This window comes from Anguilla rostrata, chromosome 1 (genome assembly GCF_018555375.3).
Source record: "Anguilla rostrata isolate EN2019 chromosome 1, ASM1855537v3, whole genome shotgun sequence".
Taxonomy (NCBI): Eukaryota; Metazoa; Chordata; class Actinopteri; order Anguilliformes; family Anguillidae; genus Anguilla; species Anguilla rostrata.
The window spans coordinates 32,318,350-32,329,019 of NC_057933.1; the positions used below are offsets into that span (position 1 = coordinate 32,318,350).

A 10,670-nucleotide genomic window follows, 5' to 3' on the forward strand; every position below is an offset into this window, starting at 1 on the left:
GGTGTTTTCACAAAGTATTAAACCAGGGGTGCCAATAATTGTGGAACTTGTTTTTTGGGGAAAATTTTTTTTATCAATCAAGCACACTAGTTTACACATGCATACACATTTATTGGAAAATAAAGCTTATGTCAATAACTGTATTATTTTTTAGTTTAGCTTTTTTTAAAAAAATTTCTTTTAGCATTTTTGTGCATATTTATCAAGGGTGCCAATAATCTGGAGCCCACTGTACGTAAACTAATATTACTTGAATGAAGACCTCAATCGTTCAACTGGTTTTCTGTACAGTGCATTTCAGAAGGGATAACCAAAGCCAAGGTTTCTTTGTTATGTCCTTCATTGCAATAATTTAACAGAAACACAAGAATGGATACGGTGGTATATGATACAAAATTTGGTTTCTGGTTCTTTGTTAAATCTATCAGGGGAGAGGCAATAGCAGCAAAGTTCGGCACAAAGCGACGATAATAGCTAGCCAGTCCTAGGAAGGTCCTGACCTGTTTTTTGATAGTAGGGCGAGGCCATTCTCGTATTGCTTCCACTTTCTTAAGCTGAGGTTTAAGACTCCCCCTACCAATTGCGAACCCCAAGTATTCAGCTTCTTCCAGGCCTAATCTGCACTTATTAGTGTTAGTGGTAAGCCCGGCCTCTCTTAGAGACCCAAGCATGGACCTCAGCCTCTTCAGATGTGTATGATGATGATTGTGTATGATGACATCATCAAGGTATGCCATGGCATACTCACTGTGCTCCTGGAGGACCCGGTCCATCAGCCTCTGGAAGGTGGCAGGCGCTCCATGTAGACCAAACGGCAGGGTGGTATACTGGTACAGCCCAGTGGGTGTGGCAAAGGCGGTCTTCTCCCGGGACCCTGGTGCAAGAGGAACTTGCCAATACCCCTTTGTTAGGTCCAGCGTGCTAGGAAACCAGGCTTTGCCCAGTCTCTCAATTAGTTTGTCCACCCTGGGCATCAGATAGGCATTGCATTTAGATATTTCATTCAGCTTTCATAAATCATCACAAAATTTGAGGGTACCGTCAGGCTTAGATACGATTACAATGGGGCTGGACCACTCACTATGGGACTCCTCGATAATTTCCATCTCCAGTATTTTGTTTACCTCCATCTTAATTGCAGCCCTTCTAGCCTCTGGAACTCGGTAGGGCCGGAGGCTAACTTCTTCCCTGGTTCGGTGTATATGTGGTGTTGGGCAAGGTGTCCTGGTTGGGTAGAGAAGACATCAGTATTCTGAGAGACCAGCTCTTGCAGATCCTGCTGTTGTGCAGCCGTCAGCTCAGTCCCAAAACTGACATCACTCGACTGCCTCAGGGCAGGGGATGCAGAAAGAAGAACATCACAAGTTTTTTCAGCAGATCAATGTGATAAATCTGTATGGTCTTCCTTCTCCCTAGTTGTTGCACTTTGTACGTGACATCGCTTATTTTCTCCAACACTTCATAGGGACCATGCCAGCTAGCAAGGAACTTACACTCAGATGTTGGCACCAGCACCAACACATTGTCTCCTGGTGCAAACTGGCAGGGCTGGGCATAGCAGTTATAGACTCTGCCCAGCCCTGGGTTTGAGCCATTTCCCCTTAAGAGAATTGCCATATGGTCCTTACCAGGCTCCCATCTCATCCATTGTTTCACTGGCTCGTGGCTTGCATTGATTTTCCATTCAGCTTCATTCATCCAAATTGAAGTGCCGCGGCTGTGACCACGAGACTAAATGGGGAGACCTACTTGGGTACTCCGATGGAAACCACAAGTATTTATTGATTCCACTTTCAGCCTCCTATCAACCTTTCCGGAGCATTCTTCCTGTTCAGTGTTATGTAGCGTTGCAAGGCTGTCCTGGGGGTGAAACACAGTATTCTGAAGCGCTCTTAGATTCTTTGAGCCGTAGAGTCCTCTCATACTTGTGCCATAAATGGGAGACATCCGTTTTACAGATCTGTGTTCTGTAGGTATCTCACTTGACTAAACAACAACAGTAGTTCCTTAGAAATACCTTTAGTTGCCATGGTCCGGAGTGGGATGGCCTCTGGATACCTGGTGGCGTAGTCCATGATCACCAGGATGTATTGGTGTCCTCGAGCCAACTTCACGAGAGGTCCCACCAGGTCCATCCCAATCCTGTCAAATGGTGTTTCTATAATGGGGAGTGGCACTAATGGACTTCGTAAATGGGGTTTTGGGGCAATGCAACTGACAGTCAGGACAAGACCTACAGTAACGTTCTACCTCAGCGACTACCCCTGGCTAGTAGAAACAGTTCAGGATACGGTCCTTTAGTCTTTTCCACTCCTAGGTGCACCCCCATCAGGTGGGTGTGGGCCAGTTGCAGCACTGTGGATACATATGGTTGAGGAACCAGCAGCAAACGTTTCTCTTTCCCGTTTCTCTGTATCATGTAGTACAACAGTTTGTTTGCCACAATGAACCAAGTTAAAAGTAACTCCCTCACCCCAGGGACCGGGCTCCCAAATTTCCCCCCAAGTAGGCGGGGCACTGGCTCTTCTTCCTCTTGGCACTCCTCGAGTGGAGAAAAAGGAAGTTCCTCATCCCGGTCACTGGAAGTGGCATCGGAGCATAATGAAGTTGAGTCTTGGTTCTGAGGCTCTGCAGGTTCTGAGTCTTCTCCTGAGACTTGTTCAGGGGCAAAAAAGAACACAGTCAGTACTTGTACAGTTTGTGGTTCGGACTTTACCTTTCCGTGATCTTCGAGGCCTTGTCTGAGACCGCTGAAAATGGTCCGACAACCGGGAAAACAGAGGGCAGTCTCTCCCCAGGAGGTTGGGGACCACACCCAATCGAACATGGCATCTTCCTTGGATTGTCTCCAGTTGCAAGTGGTAGAGTATGCTTTGGTATCCCCATGTACACAGGAAATGGACATCGTGTTGTCAGCTTCTTCTCCTCCCTGAACCAACTCATGTTGCACAAGGGTGACCATACTTCCCGAATCCAACAGGGCCTTAGTGTCTTGTCCTCTCACATGGATCGGCAGCAACGATGACTGGGCACCTTCATGTGCCCAACAGGAAGTTAGGAGATGACACATTTTTCTGGGTTCACTGGCTGCTGATGAAGCAGTGGCCATGGGTACATTACATCCCAGACAGCTCCAGGAAAGATGTCCCCACTCACCACAGTCGTAGCACCACCGACTGTCAGTGTTGAACAAGGGGCGTTGTTTCCTCTCAGGCTCTTTTTCTTCATGTTTCTTAGCTCTCTCGTCTTCACCTTTGGGTTTTCCCGGGATTTTCTTTGGGGTTGCTCGCAGGACACGTTTGGAGCGTGTTGTCCTCAATAGTTCAGTCTTTGCCTAGTGATTCTCAACTAATTCCACCAGCTGGTCAAGAGTCCTGGGGTTGCCTTGGGAAGCTGTTCTCTTCACATCCTGCTGGAGGGCCCTCAGGTATCGGTCCAAGACCACTCTTTCCAGAATGGATGGCTCCTTCTCCTCTGGAGTTAACCAGGCCCGAGTGATGCGCAGCAGGTCACACATTTCAGTTCTGGTCAATTTGTTTGGGTCAAACATCCACTCATGGTACTTCTGGGCTCGGGTTTGATTAATGCAGCTATAGCATGTTAGGATTTCCTTCTTCACAAGATGATAATTGTCTGCTTGGGAGGGAGCTAAGTCATGGTACACCCATTGCCCTTTTGTGGTTAAGAAGGGAGCAAGAAGTCCTGCCTAGTCAGAGTCTGGCCAGCACTCCCGTGTGGCATTTCTCTCAAAGTTGAAGCGATAATCTTCAATGTCATCCTCATCTGTCATTTTGGGTAGAAAGCGGCGAGGGTTAGCTCAAGTAGCCGCCATAGGTGACCCTTTTATTGCCATGGCAGCCATTTTCTTGAAGAAGGGCATTCTGCTTCTTCTGCTTTTCAAGGAGTTCTCGGTTCAGCTGTTGCTATGTGATGTTCGCCTGTACCAGCTTTCGCAGTACCTCCTCCATATCTTTACCCTGGGTTTGTCAAATTATTACACTTGTTCAGTTGGGCCAGCAGGGCATGATGCCCGCATTCTTCACCACTTGTAATCCAATGATAGGAGGCGCCACTGGGGAGGGGTGATAGGTCCAATAACTTAACACAAACATAAGAACAGATATAGTTGTCTCGGTCAACGTAACTGGGACTTTTATTTTTGGCCCTGTCTAAAGTCGGGCAGCTATGCTGCTTACCGACCAGACAAATTGTAGACAACAAAGAATGGTCAAACCAAGCACAGTTCAATACACATTTCAGTTCCTCACACAGAAAATTGGTTAAAAAGGTAGTCGGGCACTCAGACAGAAAAAAAGGTTATTCACAAGTTCCAACAAAATATCTGCAACACTCACACAGTCTTTCCACAAAGAAACTCCAAACTCCCACACCTCCACAGCTGTGTGGGCTCCTACTTATCCTGAGCTTGATGAGGTAGAATGCTTTTCAGGTGGGTTTAACGAGGGGCGGAGTTGGCAATTGGAAAGGGGTGGAGACACCGGAATGGAAAATACCGGCCTTCCACTACAGCTCCCTTTATGGCATTACAATATTGTATCATTAAATGTGTCCTTGTGTACACTTCTTAACTGAACATCAAAAATGCATGACAAAACTCTTATTTGTCCATGTCCATGTCCAGCCAGTTATGTTTTCGCTTATTTACTGCTGCTTAAAATGTCGCTTAAAACCTGGTGTTTTGCAAACAATTTGGATTCTATTGACAACTGGGATTGTTTCTGGGGTAGGCCTTTGTTATTCAGAAGGGATGGTCTTCAACCGACGGAACGTCAGTGCTGGTCGACAACTTTAAAGACCATCTATTGTTACGACAAGAGGACTTTTCAATGAAAAAACAAGGTACTCCTATACATAGACAAGGATTTCATTGCTAGAAAATATTGTACATACATACTGTGATGTCTACAATATTGAAACTGTTATTTCTGATAGAAAAACCAAAGCACAGAAAAAGTCGAAGAGATGGTCTAGTCTGATTATTGTACCCCTGAAAGATCTTAGCCCAGTAAAAAAAGTTTGGACATGAACAAAAGGTAAACATGGCTCTGTTAAACATCCGGTCACTTACTAATAAAACTTTTGTTGTAAATGATCTTATTAGTGAACAGAAGCTAGATTTTATTTTTCTGACTGAAACATGGCTCAGTTCAGAGCCTCTCTCTTAATTGAAGCCTCTCCTCCAAAGTACAGTTTTATCCACTCGATACGTGAGGGTAAGAGAGGAGGAGGATTGGCAGCTATTTTCTCAGACACTTTAAAATGCAAGCATTTGCATTTTGGTAGTTTTTCATCTTTCGAATATCAGGCTATACTGGAAAGTCAAACATCAGTGCTGTTGATTACTATTTATCAACCACCAAAGCATACAGCTTCATTCCTACCCGAAATGTCTGAACTACTGTCAGTCTGTTTTACTAACCATGATAGGATTCTTATAACTGGTGATTTTAATTTGCATGTTGATAACTTCTCAGACTGCAAGGCTATGGAATTTATGCAACTTTTACATTCTTTTGATTTTACTCAACATATTGTTGGGCCAACTGACAAATGTGGCCACACCCTAGATCTAGTGATCACTAGAGGTCTGAATATTGTAGTTGATACAATTGTTGATATTAATATGTCAGATCACTACTGTCTGTTTTTTAACATGACTATCCTTGGTTCAGCAAAAAAGGATAGAGCGTTTCATTAAAAGACATTTTTGAAGTCCGTCCTCAGCCGCCAAGTTCCCTTATCACATGCTTAGTCTACCTCTCTCAATTGAAATCTCATCGATACACGAAAAAGTAAATCACTTCAACTCTAAATTAAGATCAGCTCCGACAGAGCGGCACCTGTGAAAACTAAAAAGAAATCACAGACTAAAGTAATGCCTTGGAAAACTGAGCAAATATGTCTGCTCAAGAGGGAGTGTTGTTGTCATAGCCCTCTTGTTTCTCATGTTTTCTGTTAGCCTTGTGTATCTTGTCTTTGTTTGTACGATCTTTGTTCTCTGTTCTCTCCCTGCAGTGTAGGCGGGTCCTCGCCACCCCCGATAGCAGCTGATTTCCCTCACCTGCTCTCTGCATTCTGCACGCCTATGCCAGAGCATTTGCTGATTTTTCTCAGCATATATTCTCGGTTTTCCAGCAACTCCTTGCCAGATCGTTTTTCAGTTCATCTGATGCGCTACGTCGGCTCCAGTCCTACAGACTAGTTAAAGAGTAACTTTTTCCATTTGTGTTTTTTCCTCACGTTCGGTTCGCCTACCTGCTTCCCCGATCCCATGTTTGTTCAGTTCCTCGTTAATTGTATCTGTCTTGTTGGTCCAGTGTGTCCAGTCTCCGTGGTTGTTCTGTCTTGTCTTTCGTCCTGTTTACTTTCCTGTTTGCAGTTCGCCGGTCCCAGCTCACCTCCCGCCGGCCTTCCTGCCCTGTCCAGTCCAGTCCTGCCCAGCCCTGTGCCTGCTCCCTGTCGCTGTCCAGCCCTGTGCCTGCTCCCTGTCGCTGTCCAGCCCCGTGCCTGCTCCCTGTCGCTGTCCAGCCCTGTGCCTGCTCCCTGTCGCTGTCCAGCCCCGTGCCTGCTCCTTGTCGCTGTCCAGCCCTGTGCCTGCTCCCTGCCATTGTCCAGCCCTGTGCCTGCTCCCTGTCGCTGTCCAGCCCTGTGCCTGCTCCCTGTCCCTATCCAGCCCTGTGCCAGCTTCCGTTCATCACTCAACCCACACCTGACTTGTCCCTCTGGTTCCCAGCCTGGTTTCCTGTACCTGGAAAAATAAATCACGTCTGGTTTCTCTCTGCATTATCTGTGTCTGCGTCTTGCGTTTGGGTCCAACTGTACTGCTCCCCGTAACAGTTGTAGAGCCGAGCGAAGGTGGAAACAAAACAAACTAACAATCCACCGAGAGATCCTTACAAAATCCATATTTGTTTATAACAAAGCTTTACGCTGTGAGAGGCAGGCATACTTCTCTAAGATTATCAGTGAAAGCGGGAGCAACCCTAGAATCTTATTTTCTACCATCGATCACCTTTTAAATCCTTCCCAGTTTTGTGAACAAATATGCCATGCCTCACAGTCGAAATGTGAAGAGTTTGCATAATTTGCATCATTTTTTGATAATAAGATAATTAATATCCAAGCTGGTATTGTGAATAATGTTGAAAATATGATTGTTAGTGACTCTCTGGGAAATCTGCATTCTTTTTGTAAAATTAGTGAAGGGAACTCCGTAAAATTATTTTGCAGTTGAAGTCATCCACTTGCTCCCTGGATGCAATTCCCACTACTTCAGGAGGTCTTAGATAGTTTGATTGGTGATCTACTGGACATTGTAAATTGCTCTCTAGAAACAGGCATCTTTCCAGATGCACTCAAAACAGCTCTAGTGAAGCCCTTACTCAAGAAGCATAATCTTGATTCTTCTGTTTTGAACAATTATAGGCCTATTTTCAACCTGCCTTTTCTGAGTAAGATATTAGAAAAGGCAGTCTTTAAACAGTTGGATGCGTTCTTACAGGACAACAAGATTCATGAAAAATTTCAGTCCAGTTTTAGAAGGGGACACAGTCCTGAAACGGCAGTTTTAAAAGTAATCAATGATCTTAGAGTGAGCGCCGATAATAAAAATGTTTCTATTCCTGTACTTCTTGATCTGAGTGCTGCTTTTGATACGGTCGATTATGGGATACTTCTAAACCGTTTTGAAACTTGGATTGGTCTCTCAGGCACAGCCCTGAACTGGTTTAATACTTACCTTACTGGCAGAAGATATTTTGTTAGTCTTGGTGACCATGTTTCAGACAAGCATGACATTTTGTCTTTTATTCCACAGGGTTCTATTCTTGGTCCTTTACTGTTTTGTCTCCACTTGGAAAAATTATATGTGATCATGAAATAAATTTTCATTGTTATGCTGATGATACTCAGTTATATTTATCTGTAGCCAGATGATACTGATGTCCCAAATCCCTTGACAAATTGCCTATCCAGCATTACACAGTGGATGAGTAAAAATTTCCTCAAACTAAATGAAGATAAAACAGAAATTCTTATAATTGGAACAAATGTACAGAGAGAAAAGATATTAAGCAAATTTAGATGTCTGGCTCTACAGAATAAGCCTGAAGTAAAAAACCTGGGTGTTATTCTTGACTCTGAGTTGGATTTTAAATCACATATCAACAATGTTACAAAGATTGCCTTTTTCATTTAAGAAATATTGTTAGACCCTACCTCTCACTGGAAGATGCCAAAAAGTTTACCCATGCCCTTGTATTCTCTCACCTAGATTATTGCAATGCACTATTCACTGGATTACCTAAAAAAACTATTGATAGGTCGCAACTTGTACAAAATGCAAAAACCAGAAAAAGAGACCATAGACACCAGTTCTAGCCTCATTGAACTGGATCCCTGTAACATTTATTTTTAAATTAATTTACTTGTATATAAAGGCCCCAAATGGTTTAGCACCCTCATACCTCTGTGATTGCTTATCTAAGTATGTTCCAAACTGTTCCCTTAGATCGTCTAGTGCTGACTTGCTCAATGACCCAAGAATGAATTACAAAAAGTATGGTGAAGCAGCTTTCTGTTCTTATGCACTAAAGGTTTGGAACGAACTCCCATTACAAATAAGACAAGCAACCTCTGTTGATAGTTTCAAGAAACAGCTCAAACCCCATTTTTATGATCTTGCTTTCATTTAATTTCACCTTTTCTTTTTAACACCATTGTTATTATATTTCTTTTGTATTTCTTATACTTTTTTATATTTCTTATACTTGTTTTATGCTTTTTATATCTTAGGATTGTTTTTATCATTATCAATTTATTTTATTACTATTATTTTATTTTATTAATTTTATTTTTATTTTTATTAGTATTATTTTTTTCTTTATTATTTATTTATTTTTATTTTTAATTTACTTCATTTCTGCTATCATCATTATCAATTTATTTTATTATTTTTATCTTATCTTAATACCTGTGGTACTGATTTCTATTGTTTCTCTTGTAAAGCACTTTGAGCTGCATTTTATGATATGAAAGGTGCTATATAAATAAGTTATTATTATTATTATTATTATTATTATTATTATTATTATTATTATTAACCTGCTCAACCCATTTTATTTTATGTCTACTACTTTACACCAGGCTGGCTAGTGGAGGATGTGCTCCCCCTCTATAGCTGAGTTCCTCTCAAGATTTCTTCCCATTGAGGAGTTTTTTCTCATCGCTGTATGAGAGTTTTCTCCCCAATGGGAGCTTTTTTACCTTATGTACCTGCTATTTGAGGGTTCAGGTCTGGTGTTTGTACTGTTTGCTCTTTTTGCTCTGTCTCTTGCCTTGCTACTTTGTAAAGTGTATTTGTGACAGTGCTCTGTAAAAAGCACTATACAAATAAAATTGAATTGAATTGAATGTACCTTTTTGTTGGTCATTTTGTTTTTCAGACATCTTGGATGCCCTGGGGTGCTGATACAGAAATGGGGAAACACAGTTATGCCATCTAGTTGCTAAAACCCAATTAGCCGTATATCAGTCTCCTTCCAAGTAACGAAGCTGCTGGAACCGTATTGTTTTTGCTGGTATTATCCATCCATCCATCCATTATCTATATCCGCTTATCCTGAGCAGGGTCGTAGGGGGTGCTGGAGCCTGTCCCAGCGTGCATTGGGTGAGAGGCAGGAATACACCCGGGACAGGCCGCCAATCTATCGCAGGGCAAACACACCATTTACTCACACCTATGGGCAATTTAGGGTATCAAATCAGCCTACCCGCATGTCTTTGGACTGTGGGAGGAAACCGCAGTACACGGAGAAAACCCACGCGGACATGGGGAGAACATGCAAACTCCACAAAGAAAGGCCCCAAGCCGAGATTCGAACCCATAACCTTCTTGCTGTGAAGCAAGTGCTACTCACTGCCGCCCTGAATAAGATAATAAAATAGATAGTTAAATAGATAATACCCATGGTGACATTTTCTTAGGACCCTACAACATTCATATTTACATAAATTAATACCAAGATAAATAAATGAATTAATAAATACAAAACAAATATTTAAATCTGCTAAGTTGTGTTTTCCCCATCAATGTACTGTATGTTTGTGGGTGAAATAAAGTAGAATTTATTTTTAAAATATAAGTAAAATAATATTTAAAATCTTATTTGTTAACAAAATTTTCTAAAGAAAATACTGCTACAACTACAACTACTACTACAACTGATGATGATGATAATAATAATAATAACAATAATACAAATCATTAATGCTGATCTTTTCAACACCCAATGCACTGGATGACCAGAATTGTTAAAACATACAGTGTAGTCTTTTTATTTATTTTTTGAACATTTTTAAGTATAACACAGCTCAGGACATTATTCCCATTATAACTGATTTGCATTTCACACATTACATTACAGGCATTTAGCAGACCGCTCTTATCCAGAGCGACTTACACAACTTTTTTTTTTTTACATAGCATTTTACATTGTATCCATTTATACAGCTGGGTATATACTGAAGCAATTTTGGTTAAGTACCTTGCTCAAGGGTACAACGGCAGTGTCCTACCCGGGAATCGAACCTAAAACCTTTCGGTTACAAGTCCAGTTCCTTACCAACTGTGCTACACTCCGTCCTACACA

At 42.1% G+C, this 10,670-nt stretch overlaps 1 long non-coding RNA gene across 1 annotated transcript; it reads right to left on the bottom strand.

Annotated features, from left to right (window-relative positions):
* Positions 1-174: 174 nt before the first annotated feature.
* On the bottom strand, positions 175-1,558 carry LOC135241840 (uncharacterized). Its single transcript, XR_010326131.1, has 2 exons — positions 1,125-1,558; positions 175-966 (listed from the first exon to the last, which is right to left on the bottom strand). It is a non-coding gene; the product is annotated as an uncharacterized LOC135241840 (long non-coding RNA).
* Positions 1,559-10,670: the final 9,112 nt, after the last annotated feature.